Source organism: Oryx dammah, unplaced genomic scaffold, assembly GCF_014754425.2.
Source record: "Oryx dammah isolate SB20612 unplaced genomic scaffold, SCBI_Odam_1.1 HiC_scaffold_17, whole genome shotgun sequence".
Lineage (NCBI taxonomy): Eukaryota > Metazoa > Chordata > Mammalia > Artiodactyla > Bovidae > Oryx > Oryx dammah.
The window spans coordinates 43,273,279-43,295,871 of record NW_024070201.1 but is presented as its reverse complement, the minus strand read 5'-3'; the positions used below and the strand labels follow the sequence as shown (position 1 = coordinate 43,295,871).

The window sequence follows — 22,593 nt, the reverse complement described above, 5'->3', positions numbered from 1 at the left end:
TCTCAACCTAGGGATTGAGAACCTGTGTCTCCTTCATTGGTAGGCAGATTCTTTACCACTGAGTCACCTGGAATGCCCCAAATCCATACCATACACTACACAAAGGAGTAGATAATTTGATTCTATAAAGCTATCTAATGCTAAAAGTTCAAAGGCAATATCAGAATTATCCTCATTTTTACTCTCAAATAGAAAAATAGGAACTAGTGTGTGCTACTTTTCCCTGAGTGAACAGGTATGCCCATCATTCTACCTAACCAGTTATTGCAGCTATATGTATAGTGGCAAGTTGGAAACATGTGAGTTTAGGAATGAGGGGGGATGTGTTCTGCAGCACATGAAAAAGAAACTAAGAAACTTCCAGAAGTAACTGGGAGTACATCATCATGGTTCTCTGCCATCCTACTTCAGATATTACTTGAAAGTATATTTTGAAGTCATAGATTGATAAGGCTGGGGATATATAGAATATACCTTTGTTCTTTGAACTGGAATAAACTTGACCAGAATAGGAGCTAGATATCTTTATTTCATTAAAGAAATACATTTCTAGCTTTAGTTATCTAAGATTGGTTTTCTAATCAGAAATAAGGGTTGACTTTGATCAAATCTTTACCTATCGTGATTATATTTTTCTTATTTGATTTTTTGGTATGTTTTATGGTATTAAAAGCTTTCTTAATATTAAAGCACTCTTGCATTTTGGTTATGAACCCTACATGATCATGATGGATGATTCTTCCAAAGTGCTGAAAAATTGAAATGTTTGTATTCTGACTTTTCAGAGTTATATTCATAACTTAAACTGGTCTCTAATTTTCCTTTTCACTCATCTTTATCAGGTTTTGATACAAGATTCTGGCAGTTTTATAAAATAAATTGGCTATCCTTCCATCTCACGAAGCTTTGTAATAGTCTGTATAGCATGGGAATCTATAGAAAAATCTTCCAGGCCCAAAGGATTTTGTGAAAGATATCGCTAGTAGTTTATCCACTATTTATTCCCCCACTCTTCCTTATTAACAAAACCCTGATTCTGTCTGGGATAGCAATATGCTAATTAAAATCCTCCATTTCTGCACATCCCTTGCAGTTGACTTCTGGCCATGAACCTTACAGAATGCAAGCAAAGTTGTAGTTAAAGAAAACCTTTTATTCTTAAAACTTTATTAAAAATAGAAAAAGAAAGAACAAAAAATATACTACATGAGCAGTCAAATCAAAGAAAGAGAAAAACATATTAAGAAACAAAATTTAAGATGAACAGAAATGAAAAAGAAATGTAGGTTCTGTTGAATTTTGCCTACAAGGCTCCAAATAAACGGAACCTTCACTCCTTCTCAGATTTCTCTCTCCATTCTCTCCCTTGCTCTAAATACACTGGTCTCCTTGCTGTTCCCTGCATATGCCAAGCACAGTGCCTTCTCATGGCTTTGGCCCTTGCTTCCTCTGCTAGGATGCACTTTCCTCAGATATTTGCATGGCTTGCTCCCTCACTTCATACTGATTTCTGCTCATCTGAGAGACCTCTTCTAACCATCTCATCTGAAACAGCAGGCCATTCTTCTGTCCCCTTACTTTGCTTTATTTTTGTTCACAGCATTTATCATTTCACTTGGGAAATTCTATATCAAAGTTCCTTCCTACTTTTAGGGAACAGATGATTTCCATATATGTAAATTGTTTCAAGAGGCTTCCTCGAAGGCTCAGTGGGTAAAGAATCTGCCTGCAATGCAGGAGACACACGGTTAGATTCCTGGGTCTGGAAGATCCCCTGGAGAAAGAAACGGCAACCTACTTCAGTATTCTTGCCTAAAAATTCCCATGGACAGAGGAGGCTGGCAGGCCAATGAGTCACAAAGGGTAGGATACAACTAAGTGACTAAGTACACAAATTGTTTCACAGCAATGAAAGCCATCCAATTTGTTTCATTCAGTTAGAATAACCAAAATCAGATCATGGCAGTGTTCTCAAAAACAGAGGAGCTCTTACACACCAATCTTTTCTGTGAAGAGATGCAAAAATCCTAAATGGTGTGCCTGTATTTAACTTTATCCTAGGTAATAGCATATTCTAAGATTACTAGATAGAAATAAATAGGCAAGTCAGCCCAATAAGTATGACCTTTCACCAAAGCAGTACAAAAAATCCTACTGATGTGATTAAAACCCATAATGGTGAGCTCTGGAAAAGGTACATCAAGGGTACCCTTCAGACAGGCAGAGGGAAAAAAGAATGCAACTGATGCCAACACACACACATTTTAACAAATGCTTGACCTTGTTTTCCAAGTATATGTAGCAAGGCAAACAAAACTCAGAATGTACCTTTATGCACACTGAAAAATGATTTAACTTTAGGCCTTGGAAGAAAATGCTTGCATTCCAGGTTAAATATATAAGCCTGTAACCATCAATGACTCAGAGCAGCAGAGTAGATCTGCAAATAACAGCCTTTCTGTTTAGAAAAAAAATAATGCTTTCTCTCTGCAGGTGTAGAAAAGTCCCATATCAGATATGTAAGGCATTATTTTATGCATGCATTAAGAATACTGATTTTATAGTACTTTTTATAAGAAACTGAAAGAAGTGTTAATAATGTAAAGGTTTATTTAAAATGTAGCTAAGCTCCTTCATTATAAACAGTACTCCTAAAAGCATTCTTACCATATCCATCAAGTTTTTTTTTACTATTCCTTTTATTTTTTATTACAATCATTTTTTAAAATTTAAATTTATTTATTTTAATTGGAGGCCAATTACTTTACAATATTGTATTGGTTTTGCCATACATCAACATGAACCCACCACGGGTATACACGTGTTCCCAATCCTGCTATATTAGTGAGGGAAGTTGCTCAGTCGTGTCCGACTCTTTGCAACACCATGGATAGGAGCCCCTGTCAAGGCTCCTCAGTTCATGGAATTTTCCAGGCAGGAGTACTGGAGTGGGTTGCCATTTTCTTCTCCATATATTTACTATATTATATATATATATATATATCCACAAACTTTCAAGAGAATCTTCAAATATTAAATTTCCCATTTCTAAGACAGCTTATTTTGTGGATTGAAAAATAGTTGTATTTTTCTTAGCTCAGTTCAGAAAGCATTTCCTTTAGTTTCTCCCTCAGTCTCTCAATGTCAAGTTATCACAGTATCACTGACGCTGACATAGACTTCCAGGTACTTTCTCGCTCCAGTTTCTGACACATCCATTGCCCTAGAAGTATTTGGTAGCTATATTCAGAAAATATAGGAGTTCCTGGTATTCACTGACAAGCTTCATTTCTGCTTCCCAGCTTACCAACTGTTACATTTGCCAAAGTAATGTTCTACTTTCTTACCCTAGCAATGCTAAAACAATAGGTGGAATAGCTGTATGCAAAATTTCTTGAGAAGGATTGGCTTTTGAATTTAGTTTCTTTTTGGCTGGCTGAATTCTAATTATTTTAACTTAAAAACCAAAATAGAACAAACATTTACTCACATTTATTTCTTTCTCACTTATGAATTGATCTGAAAGATTTGTTAGTAAAATAAATCTACTGTCTAGTGGGCCAAATGATGTCATTCATATTTTAGGGGCATAAAATGAATCAGGTATTGCAAACCTCGCGTTATCTTTATGTAAATACAAAGATGAATAGCTCTTCTTATGTAGAACCATGGAATTACATGTAAACAGGACTTTGGATAGAAAAACATATTAGGAAACCAAAGAAACTTCTAATGTAATAGTTTCTTTGTGTCCCCAAAGACTGGACATGCATAGTATTAAACATAATGTAAATAAATACAATAAGGTCAAATAATGTCAGTGTTTAACAAATGTGAGCTTTCCTTTGGCTAGATTCTCATTTTATTTTCAGGAGTAAAACAAGTCAATGGAACAACTCTGATATGGAAACTCTCTGAGTTTTTATTTCAGCATAAAAAGGTCTCTTAACACACTGGCCCTACAAGATACACTTACAGTAATTTCCTCGAAAATGAACACAAGAATGGTTTTATGAGATATAACTAGCTACAATTTTCTTCCCCAAAAGCAATTTTTAGCTTTCTTTGCTAACACTATGTCTACAAGGAACCTAACAGACAAGTCAATTCAGTAAAAAATGTGTCCTATTCAAGTGAAGAAAAAAACCTTATGGATTGTCTGACATTATGCAGACCAAGCAGAATGACTGTATATTCACTTTTCAACTACTTGTTTTCATAACATGCTTACAGAACCTAAAGAGGGGCCAAATGAGCTTTCTAGATCATAGTGTTGTTAAAAGAGACCAGCACTTGTTTACTATCTCCATTAAGGTCATAATTAGGGAAATTGGTCTATATTGTCTTATAAAAGGATTTATCGTATGTTTAAATTTTATTTCAGACATTTAAAAATTCTGACATTTAACACCTAACATATGCTATCAGATTTTAAAATTTTAATTTGCATAATACTCCTCACTGATTAAACTATAATCTGGAAGGACAGTCTTAAATGTGGTCCCCATGTTGACAGTTTAAGAACAGAGATTTTACAAAGAAAGTATGGCTTAAAGAAACTGGAGAGATTCCCCCATCCCTGCCAACTCTTTCCTTGATATTTTTCTTGTTGTTATCCAGTGTCTTTTCTCCATGTACATTAAAAGTAATCTGAAGTCAGGGACCTTTATGCCAGCACAGCTGATCCTATATATAATGGACACTCAATGAAAATCTGTGAGTGTTCATTTTGTGGGGGAAGACCCATAATCACAAATCACTTAGGCAGAAAATAAGCAGGTGTATAGAAAAGTCATCAAGAAACGAGGGGGTCATGTGGAGGAGGGAATGTCAGAGCTCTCTTCATAGATCTGCAGAGGAAATTAGAGTTGTTTGTGACTCAAAGACAGTGCAAGCCAATATCAACCTGATACAAAAGGCTTCCTAACATTCAGAACTGTCTAAGTTAACAGGAAAGACCATCTCTGTCACTATAAGTGTCCAAGTAGAGGTTGGAGGGTCAGCTGTAAGAAATCATAGATGATATTTAAACATAAACTAGGATGTCATAGAAAAAGCAAGGGAATTCCAGAAAAATATCTACTTCCATTTTGTTGACTACACAAAAGCCTTTGACTGTGTGGATCACAACAAACTGGAACATTCTTAAAGTGACGGGAATACCAGACCACCTTACCTGTCTCCTGAGAAACCTGAATGCAAGTCAAGGAGCAATAGTTAGAACTAGACATGGAACAACAGATTGGTTCAAAGTTGGGAAAGGAGTATGTCAAGGCTGTATGTCACCCTGCTTATTTATGTGAACTATAGTTACTAGGTATACTATGCAGAATACGCCATGTGAAATGCTGGGCTGTCTGAATCACAAGCTGGAATCAAGATTTCCAGGAGAAATATCAACAACCTCAGATATGCAGACAATACCACTCTAATGACAGAAAGTGAAGAGGAACTAAAGAACCTCTTGATGAAGGTGAATAAGGAGAGTGAAAAAGCTGGCTTAAAACTCAACATTCAAAAAACAAAGATCATGGTATCCAGTCCCATCACTTCGTGGCAAATAGAAGGGGAAAAAGTGGAAACAGTAATAGATTTTATTTTCTTGGGCTCCAAAATAACTGCAGACAGTGACTAAAGTCATGAAATTAAAAGATGCTTGCTCTTTGGAAGAAAAGCTATGACAAACCTAGATAGCATATTAAAAAGCAGAAACATCACTTTGCCAACAAAGGTGTGTATAGTCAAAGCTACGGTTTTTGCAGTAGTCATGTACAGGTGTGACAGTTGCACTGTAAAGAAGCTGAGTGCCGAAGAACTGATGCTTTTGAACTGTAGTTCCGGAGAGACTACTGACAGTCCCTTGGACACCAAGTAAATCAAACCAGTCAATCCTAAAGGAAATCAACCCTGAATATTCATTGGAAGGAGTGATGCTAAAGCTGAAGTTCCAACACTTTGGCCATCTGATGGAAAGAGCAGACTCATTGGAAAAGACCCTGATGCTGGGAAAGATTTAAGGCAAAAGGGGAAGGGGGCAGTAGAAGATGAGATGGTTGGATGGCATCACCGACTCAATGGACTTCAGTTTGAGCAAACTCCAAGAGATAGTGAAGGACAGGGTAGCCTGGCATGCTGTAGTCCCCAGGGTTGCAGAGTTGGACATGAGTCAGCAACTGAACAAACAGGCAACCTACTTCTTGTAGCCAGGTGTTTGAAGGCATGACAACTCCAAACAGTCTTTAACAAAACACCAACAATACATTCCATGATCTCTGTTTTTAAGATTTTTTATAAGTAATATTAATTTAATAAAACAAAACAACAACAAAAATACTTCTCTTGACTGTGAGAACAACCAGGGCAGGAACTATGTTCTATTCACCTTGTCATCTTATATTCAGTAAGTTCAGTTCAGTTCAGTTCAGTCACTAAGTCATGTCTGACTCTTCACGACCCCATGAATCGCAGCACACCAGGCCTCCCTGTCCATCACCAACTCCCAGAGTTTACTCAGACTCACGTCCATTGAATCAGTGATGCCATCCAGCGATCTCAACCTCAGTCTTCCCCTTCTCCTCCTGCCCTCAATCCCTCCCAGCATCACAGTCTTTTCCAATGAGTCAACTCTTCGTATGAGGTGGCCAAAGTACTGGAGTTTCAGCTTCAGCATCATTCCCTCCAAAGAAATCTCACGGCTGATCTCCTTCAGAATGGACTGGTTGGGTCTCCTTGCAGTCCAAGGGACTCTCAAGAGTCTTCTCCAACACCACAGTTCAAAAGCATCAATTCTCCGGCACTCAGCTTTCTTCAGCTATATTCAGTAAAGATCTCCATTATTAAATAAGGATTATTGATTGATAACTATTCAGTGATTGATAGAAACAGTGTTTCTGAACACACAAGTATAATATGCAATGTAGGTGCCTAAAGTAAGAGAGCCAGTGCTTATCATGTAAAAAAAATAATATATCTGAAGACACCTCCTGGCCAAAAAACTGCCAACCCTCACTCTACCTTGAAGCTCTCACTTCAGAGCAAAACACCAAAACCCCAATACCAAGCCTGACCCTAATCCTCTACTCTAAATTGCCATCTACTTCTGACAGTTTTCCTATCAGACAAGATGTTACAACTACACTCCCAAATTTATGAATCTTAAAGGATATACAGATACAAGTATTTACTTCAATGATATATCATATTGTAAAACTCTAAGGATTTTGGCTGACTAAGCCCAGTCTTTAACAACTATAAAGCTTTGTCCTAGAGAGTGAAAAAGTTGGCTTAAAACATTCAGAAAACTACGATCATGGCATCTGGTCCCATCACTTCATGGGAAATAGATGGGGAAACAGTGGAAACAGTGTGAGACTTTATTTTTTGGGCTCCAAAATCACTGCAGATGGTGATTGCAGCCATGAAATTAAGAGACGCTTACTCCTTGGAAGGAAAGTTATGACCAACCTAGATAGCATATTCAAAAGCATACACATCAGTTTGCCAACAAAGGTCCGTCTAGTCAAGGCTATGGTTTTTCCAGTGGTCATGTATAGATGTGAGAGTTGGACCTGAGTGCCGAAGAATTGATGCTTTTGAACTGTGGTGTTGGAGAAGACTCTTGAGAGTCCCTTGGACTGCAAGGAGATCCAACCAGTCCATCTGAAAGGAGACCAGTCCTGGGTGTTCATTGAAAGGACTGATGCTGAAGCTGAAACTCCAATACTTTGGCCACCTCATGCGAAGAGCTGACTCATTGGAAAAGACCCTGATGCTGGGAGGGATTAGGGGCAGGAGGAGAAGGGGACGACTGAGAATGAGATGGCTGGATGGCATCATCGACTTGATGCACATGAGTTTGGGTGAACTCTGGGAGTTGGTGATGGACAGGGAGGCCTGGTATGCTGCGATTCATGGGGTCACAAAGAGTCAGACATGACTGAGTGACTGAACTGAACTGAATAAACCTTATTATTACTCAGATCCTCATATTCAATTTAAAAAATGACTACTTTTTGACACATTGTTTAACTAGCAATAACTGATTTGTGCTTCTTTCATATAAAACATGCATGTCATCAGTTCAGTTCAGTCGCTCAGTCTTGTCTGACTCTTTGCAACCCCATGGACTGCAGCATGCCAGGCTTCCCTGTCCATCACCAACTCCCAGAGCTTACTCAAACTCGTGTCCATTGAGTCAGTGATGCCATCCAACCATCTCATCCTCTGTCATCCCCTCCTCCTGCCTTCAATCTTTCCCAACATCAGGGTCTTTTCAAATGACTCAACTCGTTGCATCAGGTGGCCAAAGTATTGGAGTTTCAGCTTCAGCATCAGTCCTTCCAATGAATATTCAGGACTGATTTCCCTTAGGATGGACTGGTTGGATCTCCTTGCAGTCCAAAGGAATCTCAAGAGTCTTCTCCAATACCACAGTTCAAAAGCATCAATTCTTTGGCACTCAGCTTTCTTTATAGTCCAACTCTCACATCCATACATGACCACTGGAAAAGCCATAGCTTTGACTAGATCGACCTTTGTTGGCAAAGTAATGTGTCTGCTTTTTAATATGCTGGTCTAGGTTGGTCATAATTTTCCTTCCAAGGAGCAAGAGTCTTTTAATTTCATGGCTGCAATCACCATCTGCTGTGATTTTGGAGCCCTGAAAAATAAAGTCTGACACTGTTTCCATTGTTTCCCCATCTACTTGCCATGAAGTGATGGGACCAGATGCCATGATCGTAGTTCTCTGAGTGTTGAGTTTTAAGCTAACTTTTTCACTCTCCTCTTTCAATTTCATCAAGAGACTCTTTAGTTCCTCTTCACTTTCTGCTATAAGGGTGGTGTCATCTGCATATCTGATATTGATATTTCTCCTGGCAATCTTGATTCCAGCTTGTGCTTTACCCAGCCCAGCGTTTCTCATGCTGTACTCTGCATGTAAGTTAAATGAGCAGGGTGACAATATACAGCCTTGACCTACTCCTTTTCCTATTTGGAACCAGTCTGTTGTTCCATGTCCAGCTCTAACTGTTGCTTCCTGACCTGCATATAGGTTTCTCAAGAGGCAGGTCAGGTGGTCTGGTATTCCCATCTCTTTCAGAATTTTCCACAGTTTATTGTGATCCACACAGTCAAAGGCTTTGACATAGTCAATAAAGCAGAAATAGATGTTTTTCTGGAACTCTCTTGCTTTTTCCATGATCCAGCGGATGCTGGCAATTTGATCTGGTTCCTCTGCCTTTTCTAAAACCAGCTTGAACATCTGGAAGTTCATGGTTCACGTATTGCTGAAGCATGACTTGGAGAATTTTGAGCATTACTTTACTAGCGTGTGAGATGAGTGCGATTGTGTGGTAGTTTGAGCATTCTTTGGCATTGCCTTTCTTTGGAATTGGAATGAAAACTGACCTTTTCCAGTCCTGTGGCCACTGCTGAGTTTTCCAAATTTGCTGGCATATTGAGTGCAGCACTTTCACAGCATCATCTTTCAGAATTTGAAATAACTCAACTGGAATTCCATCACCTCCACTAGCTCTGTTCATAGTGATGCTTTCTAAGGCCCACTTGACTTCACATTCTAGGATGTCTGGCTCTAGGTGAGTGATCACACCATTGTGATTATCTGGGTCATGAAGATCTTTTTTGTACAGTTCTTCTGTGACTTCTTGCCACCTCTTCTTAATATCTTCTGCTTCTGTTAGGTCCATACCATTTCTGTCCTTTATCGAGCCCATCTTTGCATGAAATATTCCCTTGGTATCTCTAATTTTCTTGAAGAGATCTCTAGTCTTTCTCGTTCTGTTGTTTTCCCCTGTTTCTTTGCACTGATCACTGAGGAAGGCTTCCTTATCTCTCCTTGCTATTCTTTGGAACTCTGCATTCAGATGCTTGTATCTTTCCTTTTCTCCTTTGTTTTTTGCTTCTCTTCTTTTCATAGTTATTTGTAAGGCCTCCCCAGAGAGCCATTTTGTTTTTCTGCATTTCTTTTCCATGGGGATGGTCTTGATCCCAGTCTCCTGTACAATGTCATGAACCTCCGTCCATAGTTCATCAGGCACTCTATCTATCAGATCTAGTCCCTTAAATCTATTTCTCACTTCTACTGTATAATCATAAGGGATTTGATTTAGGTCATACCTGAATGGTTTAGTGGTTTTCCCTACTTTCTCAATTTAAATCTGAATTTGGCAATAAAGAGTTCATGATCTGAGCCCCAGTCAGCTCCTGGTCTTGTTTTTGTTGACTGTATAGAGCTTCTCCGTCTTTGGCTGCAAAGAATATAATCAATCTGATTTCGGTGTTGACCATCTGGTGATGTCCATGTGTAAAGTCTTCTCTTGTGTTGTTGTAAGAGGGTGTTTGCTATGACCAGTGCGTTCTGTTGGCAAAACTCTATTAGCCTTTGCCCTGCTTCATTCCATATCTCAAGGCCAAATTTGCCTCTTACCCCAGGTGTTTCTTGACTTCCTACTTTTGCATTCCAGTCCCCTATAACGAAAAGGACATCTTTTTTGGGTGTTAGTTGAGTTCTAAAAGGTCTTGTAGGTCTTCATAGAACCGTTCAACTTCAGCTTCTTCAGCATTACTAGTTGGGCATAGGCTTGGATTACTGTGATATTGAATGGTTTGCCCTGGAAATGAACAGAGACCATTCTGTTGTTTTTGAGATTGCATCCAAGTACTGCATTTCAGACTCTTTTGTTGACCATGATGGTTACTGTCATAGATGAAACCAAAAAAATTCATGTGATATATATATTAACTTTCTCAGGCTCCCTAGCCAAATCATCTCAAGTAAGGATACTTATTTTTTGAGAAGAGACTGTTCTCTTCACTTCTAATGATGAGTCATTTATCTGCAGCACACAAACCTCAGACTTAGCCAGAACAAAAGCATTTATAATGTCATATCTTGGTCATCAATGTGGCATGCCTGTTAATTTCAACAATAGCAAAGAGAGGGGAAATAAGACCTAAAAGGCACTTACTGGTAAGGGTTCTGTACGACTAACTAACTAAATAACATTTCCCCAAGAGTCTTCAGGGAGCAGTAATGAGTTAAGCAGTGAGCAAGAGAGGTCAAAGTAGGAGAACAGAACAACATAGAATCCAGTCATCTAACCATGTGTACATGTATCCAGTGAACATTTTCTGAATATCCGTTATATACCAAGGATTGTTCTGGGCACAGGGAATAAAGAGATTATCAAGGCATGGGCCTTAGTGATAATGATTATGATAATGATCAGTATAGGCTTCCCAGGGGGCGCAGTGGCAAAGAATCAGCCTGCCAACACAGGAGCCACAAGAAATGCAGGTTCAATCCCCAGGTCAGGAAGATCCCCTGGAATAAGAACCCACTCCAGTATTCTTGCCTGGAAAATTCCATGGACAGGGGAGACTGGCGGGCTATAATCCATGTGGTTGCAAAGAGTCAGACATGATTGAGCAACTGAGCACACACATACAATCATCAGTATATAAAAAGTATAAAAGTAATATAAAAGAGGGAGTTACCAGGGAAGTAATGTAATCAAGTGGGAAACAAAATTTAGAATGATAGAGATCAGGATTAAATTTTCACCTCTACTACTTACTAGCTCTGTACATATGGGGATATATAAAGAGGAGCTAATAGCAGTAACTCTCTTACATGATTATCATGACAACTAACTAAATAACATTTCTACAGTGCCTATTAAACATTAAAAAATCTAAGATCATTGCATCTGGTCCCATCACATGGCAAATAGAAGGGGAGAAAGTGGAAGCAGTGACAGATCTTATTTTCCTGGGCTTCAAAATCACTGCAGCCATGAAATTAAAAGATGCTTGCTCCTTGGAAGGAGAGCTATGATAAACCTAGAAGCATTATTAATAAGCAAAGACATCACTTGCCAACAAAGATCCATCTAGTCAAAGCTATGATTTTTCCAGTAGTCATGTACAGATGTAAGAGTTGGACCATAAAGAAGGCTGAGTGCCAAAGAATTGATACTTTCAAATTGTGGTCCTAGGGAAGATTCGTAAGAGTCCCTTGGACTGTAAGGAGATCAAACCAGTCAACCTTAGAGGAAATAAATCCTGAATATTCGTTGGAAAGACTGAAGCTGAAGTTCCAATGCTTTGGACACCTGATGCAAAGAGCCAACTCACTGGAAAAGACCCTGATGCTGGAGAAGATTGGTGGCAAAAGGAGAAGTGGACAGCAGAGGATGAGATGGTTAGATAGCATCACCGACTCAATGCACACGAGTTTGAGCAAACTCGGGAGATAGTGAAGTACAGAGAAGTCTGGTGTGCTATAGTCCATGGGGTCTCAAAGAGTCAGACATGACTTAGCAACTGAGCGACAACCAACAACATGAAAAGGAATGTATAGCTTTGTATTAACAGTAGAGTTCGACCTCAGGGAACATGATGGCTCCACCTCTATTCCTCTTTCTCAAGATTATTTTGGCTACTCGGGGTCTTCTGTCCTTCCATACAAATTTTTAAATTATTTTAGTTCTGTGAAAAATGTATTTTAATAGAGATTGCACTGGACTTCTAGATTACCTTGGGTAGTATGCTCATCTTATCAATATTAATTCTTCCAGTCTACGAGCATCTTAACAATATTAATTCTTCCAGTCTATGAGTATTTCTTTCACTGCGTCATCTTCTATTTTTTTCATCAGTATCTCACAGTTTTCCAAGTACAGGTCTTTTACCTCTTTAGATAGGCTGATTCCAAGGCATTTTGCTATTTTTAATATGATGGCAAATGAAACTCCTTCCCTAATTTCTCTGACAGTTGGTTGTTAATATATAGAAATGCAACAGATTTCTATATATTAATTTTGGATCCTGCAACTTTACTAAATTCATTGATGACCTCTAGTAGTTTTTTTGTGGCATCTTTAGGGTTTTCTGTGTAATGTCATATTATCTGCCAACAGTGACTGTTTTTCTCCTTTCTTTCCAATTTGGATTCCATTTATTTCTTGTTCTTGTCTGACTGCTATGACTAGCACTTCCAATACTATGTTGAATAAAAGTGGAGATGGTAGGCATATTTGTCTTCCTGACCTTACAGGAAATTCTCTGAGGTATTCACTATTCAGTATGATGGTAAGTTTAATTAATTTTGGCCTTTATTATCTTGAAGTATGGTCCCTCTACACCCACTTTTTGGAGAGTTTTTAATCACAAATAAATGTTGAATTTTGTCAAAAGTTTTTTGCATCTATTAAACTAAGTCTTAAAGACTCAGAATGAGCTGGAGAACTGGAATGAGTTGGAGCTCACTTGGTGAACAAGTCAAGGAAAGGCTTTCTAGACAGCGACACCAGCACATGCAAGGGCCCAAAACCTATGGTTCAAGAGGAGTAGAAGAAAGTGGTTTCCATTTGAAGACAAAAACAACGGGAGACAGAAAGTCAAGTCTGTGCTAAGATAAAAAGAGAGAAGAAGCACTTTCAGGAAATATCAGGTTCAACAAGAGTATCTTCACTGAAGAATAGGGGCTCCACTAGGCACAAAAGACAGATGAGGTAGAGCGGAACATGAGGTCCTCACCCTGAGAGGGCTGTCACAGAGAGAGGACTGCTGCAAACAGTTTTAAGTGAGCACTTACTTCCAACCTTGACACAAATTAGCCACACTAGCTGGTGACACTAATTAGTGACTGCCGACACTAATATCTCCAGCAACATTTTAAGCTTAGTCTTGGAGGGGACAGAGGACTTCAACGTATGCTATAAAGCTCTAAAGTATGCAGAATAAGTCCTAGATAGTACAATCAACCCAAATCTACTGCCATATGAACAAATAAGAGGCTAGTGACAAATTCACTAGAGTCAATGTTTCAATGTGAGAGAATATATGGTTTATTTCTAATTAGTTCCAAAATAACAAAAAATATCAAGAGAAACTCCCCAGTATGACTTCCACAATAAAATATTAAGTTATTTATTTTACAGACATATGTATACATCCTTACTCCAAATTCAGCACGATTGCAAACAAAGCTACATCAGTCCCAGAAAACAGAACAGCAGCATTCTACCATCTGGGGTCTAAAGACCCCAAACTTCTGAACAATTTATGAGCATTATGAGGAAACAATGGAAACAGTGACAGACTTGACTTGGGCTCCAAAATCACTGCAGATGGTGACTGCAGCCATGAAATTAAAAGATGCTTGCTCCTTAAAAGAAAAGCTATGACAAACCTACACATCATATTAAAAAGCAGAGACATTACTTTGCTGACAAAGATCCGTCTAGTCAAAGCTATGATTCTTCCAGTAATCATGTATGGATGTGAGAGTTGGACCATAAAAAAGGGTGAGCACTGAAGAATTGATGCTTTTGAATTGTGGTGAGAGTCTCCTGGACTGCAAGGAGATCAAACCAGTCAATCCTGAAGGAAATCAATACTGAATATTCATTGGACTAATGTTGAAGCTGAAGCTCCAATACTTTGGCCTCCTGGTGGGAGGAGCAGACTCATTGGAAAAGACCCTGAGGAGGGTCTTGAGGAGACATGGGGAGAAGGGCATGAGGAGAAGGGGACGACAGAGGATGAGATGGTTGGATGGCAGCATCACCAATCCAATGGATATGAGTTTGAATAAGCTCCAGGAGATGGTGAAGGACAGGGAAGCTTAGTGTGCTGCAGTCCATGGAATTGCAAAGAATCGGACACAACTGATTTACTGAACAACAACAAAATCTTAGAAGTTTTCTCAGATAATGGTTCTATTTCACATGTACAGAATATTTTAAATGAAATTTGCTTGCCCTTGGTAATCAGAAAAAACCTGAGCTTTACTGTTAGACCAAGGTTCAAATTCCTCACCAGTAACTTAACCTATGTGGTCTCAACTTCCTTATATGCAAAATACATAGATGGTGTCTATAGACCTACATGGCAGAATTGTTACAAGGATAGGATTGATGTATGTAAAGTCCTGACATATTGTAAGTTTTTAATAAGTTGAAATTTTTATTATGAAATTCTGCCAAAACTCAATAGACGGTAGCATCAGAAAATTATTTTATCAGTCATAATTTCTCAATCTAATGCTCCAAATATTGTTCTACACAGTTTCCAATATACAAATTGTCATCTAATTAGCTCATAGCTAGTTTAGAATATAACCTTATGGGAGTTTGCTCTAGATGCATGCAGCTTTATTGTAGAGGAAATGGCTTGCTGAACTAGCCCACAAACAGCTTGTTAAATGTTAAATTCTGAATGATACAGGCACTCAAATATCACATTTATAAGAATTTTTTTAATATTATAATGTTGGACATCAAAAACATTTTAGCCTAGCCATGACCACAGTCTCTCAAAATATTACTACTCTGTTATACCTTAATGACTGATCAAGAAGGAATAATATGTAATTGGTTAGGTTCTTAGAGAAAAAAGAGGTGTCTGTATCCACAGATTTATTTACTTGGTGAGTTTTCCAAACATTGCAATGGAACTGTAAAAACAATGTGATTAAAATCGATAGAGCACATCATTTGCTGATACTGTTGCCCAAGAAAAGGCAATAAGCCTTAGGCATGTTATTACTAGATTACACAATTTCACTGACAGGTTCAAGATTTTTAAAAGCAACTGAGAATAGAGAGGATTTCCTTTTTGGAGCTGTGGGATTTTTGTCTTCAATTAAAAGGAAACCATCATTTCTCTCTTTTTTTATGATGAAGATTTAAAATGTCCTCTATAACATTTTAAAGATAATATTAATACTAAACTTTTCCTTTGTTTCCTAAAATAAATTCAGATTAATGATCCTGATTAAAGCTAAACTGAAAGCTACTTTTGTTTAACAGTATCATATCCAACCACCCATCCACTTAACAAATACTAGAATAGTTCAGCGAATAGTGGTTATGGGGTTATTATTTCTTCAAAGTCCATACAGAAACATATCAAAGTACAAATATATGAATTTCCAAACCTCTTCTAAAAATCAATGATTCTCTTTTCTATCTTGGTGATGAAATGATAAACTTTAAAACAGGCCTTCAAATTCAAAGAATGCTACATTTCAAAGTATGCTTTTTAATCAGATAGCAAAAGGTAGTCATGTAGACATAAATTCACTAGATAAAAAATACTTTTACCCTGGTCAGATCTTCTACTACACTACAAACAGAAAATTGCAGAAGTTTTTGGTTGATTTATAGAGAAAATTCCAAAACAGAAACATTCTTCTGTAGCATGGGAAAACTGACAATATCAACTATGTAGTTTTATCCTTATGATTAAAAAAAAGTTGACTAGAAATGTTGAGAGGATTTTAATCATGAATCCTGATAGGAAATACAAGGCTAGGCTCACAGAAATAAATAAACTAACCAGGTCTTAGGCCCATACTAGCTTTTACCAAGAGAACACTAAATTTCCAGGGGAGCTTAGATTTTTAGACTTATATCAAATGTAGATAATTTTTAAAAGAAAATCTATAAAGTACCACCATATACTTTTTTATCACTAATGTACATACTTACTTACCTACATACATATATAAGAGCTTTATGTTCTAAGGTACATGAAAAGATGTTCAACATCACTAATCACCAAGGAAATGCAAATCAAAACTATTGATACATTAACATTTCACCTCACTCAGCTCCAAATGGTCATCATCAGAAAGGCTACAAATAACAAATGTTGAGGAGGTGTGGAGCAACCCTTGTACACCGCTGATGGGAACGTAAATTGGTGCAGCCACTACTGAAAACAGTATTGGAGGTTCCTTAAAAAAAAATAAAAATAGAGCTATTATATGATCCAGATAGTTCATTCTGGGGCATATATCCAGAAAATATGAAAACTAATTCAAAAAGATACACATACCCTAATATTCATAGTAGCATTATCTATAATATCCAAGACATAGAAGCAACCTAAATATCCATCAAGAGGTGAAAGTATAAAGAATGTGTGGCTACATATATACAAGAGAATATTACTCAGCCATAAAAAGAATGAAACATTGCCATTTGCAGCAACATGGATGGATCCAGAAAATATCAGAGTGAATTAAGTTAGACAAATACAAATATTATACCACTTAAACATGGAATCTAAAAAATAATAGAAATGAATTTATCTACAAAACAGAAACAGATTCACAGACATAGAAAACAAACTTATGATTACCCAATAAGAAAGGGGGATAGGGAGGAATAAATTAGGAGTATGGGATTAACAGACACACAATACTACAAACGGAATTGATTTAAAAAAAACACAAAGATTTACTATAACTATATAGTAAATAGGGGATATTTAAACAAATAGTAAATATATAGGAACTATATTCAATATAATAACTTATTATAGAAAAGAATCCTCATAGATAAATAGATAAAGATATCTGAATCACTTTGTTGTACTCCTGAAACTAATACAACATTGTAAATCAACTCTACTTCAATTTTTAAAAACAGCTTTATGTTCTAAATAGATAGCTATTGGAATAGACAGCTTTATTAACTGAATAATAAAATTTTCCTTAGTTTCTCCCTCTCCCTTGGTCTCCACATTCAACAATTCTATTTCTAAAAGAGTTCTCAAATCCATTCAATTTTCTCTATTCCAAATGCCTACATCAACATTATCCATTGCCTGGATTACTATGCAAGAGCTTCCTAACTGGTCACCTTGATTTCAAATCAATCCTCTCATCCAAAGCATTTGCCATACTCTAGCCAAACTGTTCTTTCTAATATGTAAATCTCACCATGTTTCTTCCTAATAAAAATCACTTCAGTATGATATGGCCTCAGTTTACCTCTTCAGGCTTAACGCATATTACTTCCTCAATGTAAAGTTTTCTAACATATAGAATTTCTTTCTTGTGATGTTATGCTTTCTCTAGGCTTTTCTACATGTACTCTTAGCCTGGAAATGTTCTTTCCCATTCTTCCCTTCATTGTTTTTAAGTTCTACTCTTCTTGCAGATCTTAGCTTAGGCATCAACTCCTTTGAAATTTTCTTGATATCCTGAATCCCAGCTGAGTGTCTGCCTCTCTTTTGTGCACTATACTTGCTCCATCATACTCTGAATTGCACATGGTCACTTACTTGTCTGTGTCCTTCACTATATCCAAAGTTCCCTGAAAGCAGGGATGGTGTCTATATTGTTGGCTATTGTCTACCCAGTGAAGAAGTGACCAAAAGAAATACACTTTTTATAAGGTGTATTCTACCTGCAGTATAGAAAATGTATGAAAGGCAGAACAATATTGGGGATGGAGAGACAAGAAAGTATTGTAACAATTTAAGCAAGACAGAAATGAAGTCTTAATTAGGAAAGCAGCATCAGGGATGGGGAAAATAGATTCTACAGATATTTAGGAAGTAGAGTGATAGAACTTTATAACTGCTCGCCTATGACCATGGTGAGAGAAAGAGAAAAGTTAGAGGACACTGAGGTGGAGATGTCTAAGACACAGTGGCTACATAAGTCCAAAGATAAACAGACATCTAGATTTAAAATGTGTATTTAAGAATTATGTCATGCAAGAGGCAACTGAAATCATGTATAGGTGAGATCACCCAGAAAGGATGTGTGGAATGAAAACATAAAAGAGTCGAGGACAGAACTTTCAAAAACATCAACTTCTAAAGGATAATCAGAGGAAAAGCATCCACTGAACAATGGAAAAGAATAACCATAGAGGCAACAACAAAAAAAAAGAGGGGGGTGGTATTTAATGAAGGAAAGACTGTCAAAAGCCAAATGGCTTAAAACTTTTAAGAAAGATGAGGGCTGGAAAATTGTATTTAAAAATTAAGCTATGGAGTACTGTTGGCAAAAATGGCAGATTAGGGACCTCCAAAATTTTGTTCATCCACAAAAGCAATGAAAAAGCTGACGAACTTTTTATTTTTATTTTTATTTTTATTTTTATTTTTTTAGACTAGTCAAGTGCAGTAGTGAGAAGGGGGGAAGAGTAGAACGAGGAGTTCGATCTGTAACTGACTGTGAACAATCAATTGAGATAACTCACTACCTTCGGACCAGCCCGAACTTTTTAGAATAAACTTTTTCAGAGCTCTGGGAAAGCCTTCCAGCAATACAGGAAGTGTTTATCTTTAAACCAATAAATAGTGTATCTCAGTAAGAACAGCACATTTTGTGACATTTTAACTTCTCTTAGTTCTATCCCCCATTCTCATCTCTGCAATAGTCTTGAAAAATAACAGCCCACATTCCTGGTACATCCTAGTAGTCACTGAGTAGAGAAGAAGGGAACTGGAGCCATTTTTAAGTCCTCATTCCCAACAAACCGTCATTATTTGACCTTTCTGTTGGTTCCCTGGAAGACCCCACTTTTAAGTTAGTCTGTATTTGGCCTGACTCAAAACTCACCTCATACAGAAAACCTTCTCCCAAAGGGCAATTGTTGAAAACAATTACAAGCAAGTGTTTTAACTTCACGGCTGCCTGAGGAATTGGTTACTATATGGAGCAACAATAGACTAACCAAAAAAGCTTGAAAGGAACAGCTAGGAAATATTAATCCATACAAGCTTTGAAAAGCTCCAACATAGTCTTGGGAATCTAGGAGACCACAAACAGCCATGTATAAGGCTGTACCCAAACAAAATAAAGACTTCAGAAGCCCCTAAGCTCTCATTCTCTGGCTGACCTTGAGGTACTGCATAAGCAGGAAATGAAGGGTAACAGTTGTCACACACCTTGCTGAGTGTTGAAGGTACACCCCAACATAAACACAAAGCTTCTCAGCAAAGACTGGTGATTTGTTTGTCACATGCATTTACGAAAAACTCTTCCAATCCCTGGGTCACCACTAAGCTAAACAAGTAGAGACATCAGTGGCCACACAAAACAAACCACATAGCCTTCACATAATTAGTTCAGAAAAGTCACTAAACAAACTACTACAACAACAACCAAGGAAGCAAAAACACCCTGGGAATGGGAGAGTGTCTGATTTCTAAAGTTGCTACATTTTTAAAATGTTGAGTTTTCAACAAAAAATTATTAGCCATGCAAAAAAAAAAAAAAAAACCTAGAAAGTATGGCCATGCAGAAGAACAAAAGCACTCAATATAAACTGGTCTTGAGGAGGTCATATGTTATTAAACAAATACTTTAAATGAGTTAATTTAAATATGTTCAAAGAGCTGAAGGAAACTAAGTCTAAGGAACTAAAAGAAAGTATGAGGTTATCTGGCCAAATAGAGATTATCAATGAGATATATGAGTTACTTTTTAAAAACTCAAACAAATTCTGGATTTGAAAACTACAATAATTGAAAGGAATATTTCATTAGAGATACTCAATAGCAGATTTGAGCAGGCAGAAAAAAGAAACACTGAACTCAACTGAAGATATGTCAATGAAGTTGACCTAGTTTGAGCAACAAAAGTTAAAAGAATAAAGAAAAATAAACATAATGTCCTCATAAACATGTGGAGATACCATCAACTGTACCAATATATGCATAATGGGAGTCTCAGAAGAAAAGGAGAAACAGAAATGAGAAGAAAGAATATGTGAGGAAATAATGGTCAAAAACTTCCAAACTTGATTAAAAACATTAACGTCCACATCTAGAAGCTCAAAATACTCCAAATATAACAAACTCAAAAAGATCCACATCTCGACATATATTAGCCAAACTGTCAAGAGACAAACAGAATTCGGAAAGAGAGAAGTGACTTATCACATTCAAGAAATGTTCAATAAGATTAACAGCTGTATTCTTATCAGAAACAGAATGAAGAAAATGGAATGACACATTCAAGGTTCTGAGGGAAAAAAAAATCTGTAAATCAAGAATTCTAAATCCAGCAAAAACTATCCTTCAAAAATGAAATGAGTAGCCAAAGGCCAGTATTACATTAATAACAAAACAATCAAAGACATCACATACTTGCACATGCATGTACACACAACTAGAGATCAATATTCCTTATGATTGATGATAAGTGCAAAAATCCTCAACAAAGTACCAGCAGCATATACCACCAAAATACCCAATCAAACAACATATGAAAAGGATTACACCATACAATGAGGGAAGAGTTGTCCTAGGAATACAAGGTTGGTTTGACATATGAAATCAATGTAATACACTGTATTAATACAATCCAGGGAAAATAAACACATGATCATCTCAATACCTGCAGAAAAAAAAACTAACAAATTCCAATATTCTCTCAAGATAAAAAATTCAAACAAGGAACAGAAGGGAATTTTTTGAAACTGACAAAGGGAATACAAAATACCCACGTGTGTGTGTGTGAAGTCACTCAGTCGTGTCCGACTCTTTGTGACCCCATGGACTGAAGCCCACCAGGCTCCTCCGTCCATGGGATTCTCCAGGCAAGAATACTGGAGTGGGTTGCCGTTTCCTTCTCCAAAATACCCATAGCTAACATCACAGTTAATGGTGAAAGACTGAAAACTTTTCTCCCTAAATCAGGAACAAGTCAAAGATGTCTACTTTCACCACTCCTATTTAATATTGTACTGGAAGTTCTAGCCTGAAGAGTACTAAACATGAAAATAAAATTAAAAGTATCTAGATTAGAATGGGAAAAGTAAAAATTATCTCTATTTGCAAATAACATGATCATGTATATAGAACATTCTAAGGAATACACATACACATACTCACTAATGAACGAGGTTAGCAAGGTTTCAGGATTTAAGATCAATATATGTAAATCAGTTGTATTTCTATACACCAAAAGTGAAAAATCAGAAAATTAAATTTAGAAAGTGATTCAATGCAATAATATTAAAAAACACGAGTAAATAACAAAATAAGTACAAGATCTATATATGAAAACAAACAAACAAAAAAAAAACTCTGTCAAAAGAAATTAAAGAAACAAATGAAAGGGCACTGTCTTCATGGCTGGAAAACCTAATATTGTTAACACGGCAATATTCCATAAAACTGATCTGCCAATTCAATGCAATCACTATCCTTTTCCAAGTGTCTTTTTCTTTTTTGCAGAAATTGACAATCCTAAAATTCATATGGAAATGCAAGGGATACAGAATAGCCAAAATAATCTTGGGAAAAAAGATCCTTTCAATATAAAAGGAAACAAATGGAATATATACAAATAATTTCAGTGCAAGGCAGAAAACAAAAGTATAAAGCACAAGATGAAAAGAGCAAACTTTTCCAATGTGGATGATCAAAAACTCTAATTTATCAAAGAAGATATACAAATACAAATACAAATTCAGTAAGCACATGAATAGACACTCAATTTCTTTAGTCATTATTATAATGCAAATGAAAACCACAGTGAGATATCACCTCATACTCACCAGGATGGCTACAGTTAAACAAACAAAACCAGACAATAAGTGTTGGAGAGAATATGAAATAACTGAAATGCAAAATGGCATAGCTGGTGGGAATGTATCAATAAAATGGTATAGTCATGGAAAACAATTTGGTAGTTTCTCCAGAATTAAAGAGTTACCATGTTGTTGTTGTTCAGTCACCTAGTCATGTCTGACTCTTTGTGACCCCATGGACTACAGCATGCCAGGCTTCCCTGTCCTTCACCATCTCTTGGAG

At 37.0% G+C, this 22,593-nt stretch overlaps 1 protein-coding gene across 3 annotated transcripts in view; it reads right to left on the bottom strand.

Annotated features, from left to right (window-relative positions):
- STK33 (serine/threonine kinase 33) overlaps window positions 1-22,593 on the bottom strand; it is a 192,084-nt gene that overhangs the window by 84,972 nt on the left and 84,519 nt on the right. The window lies entirely within an intron of this gene.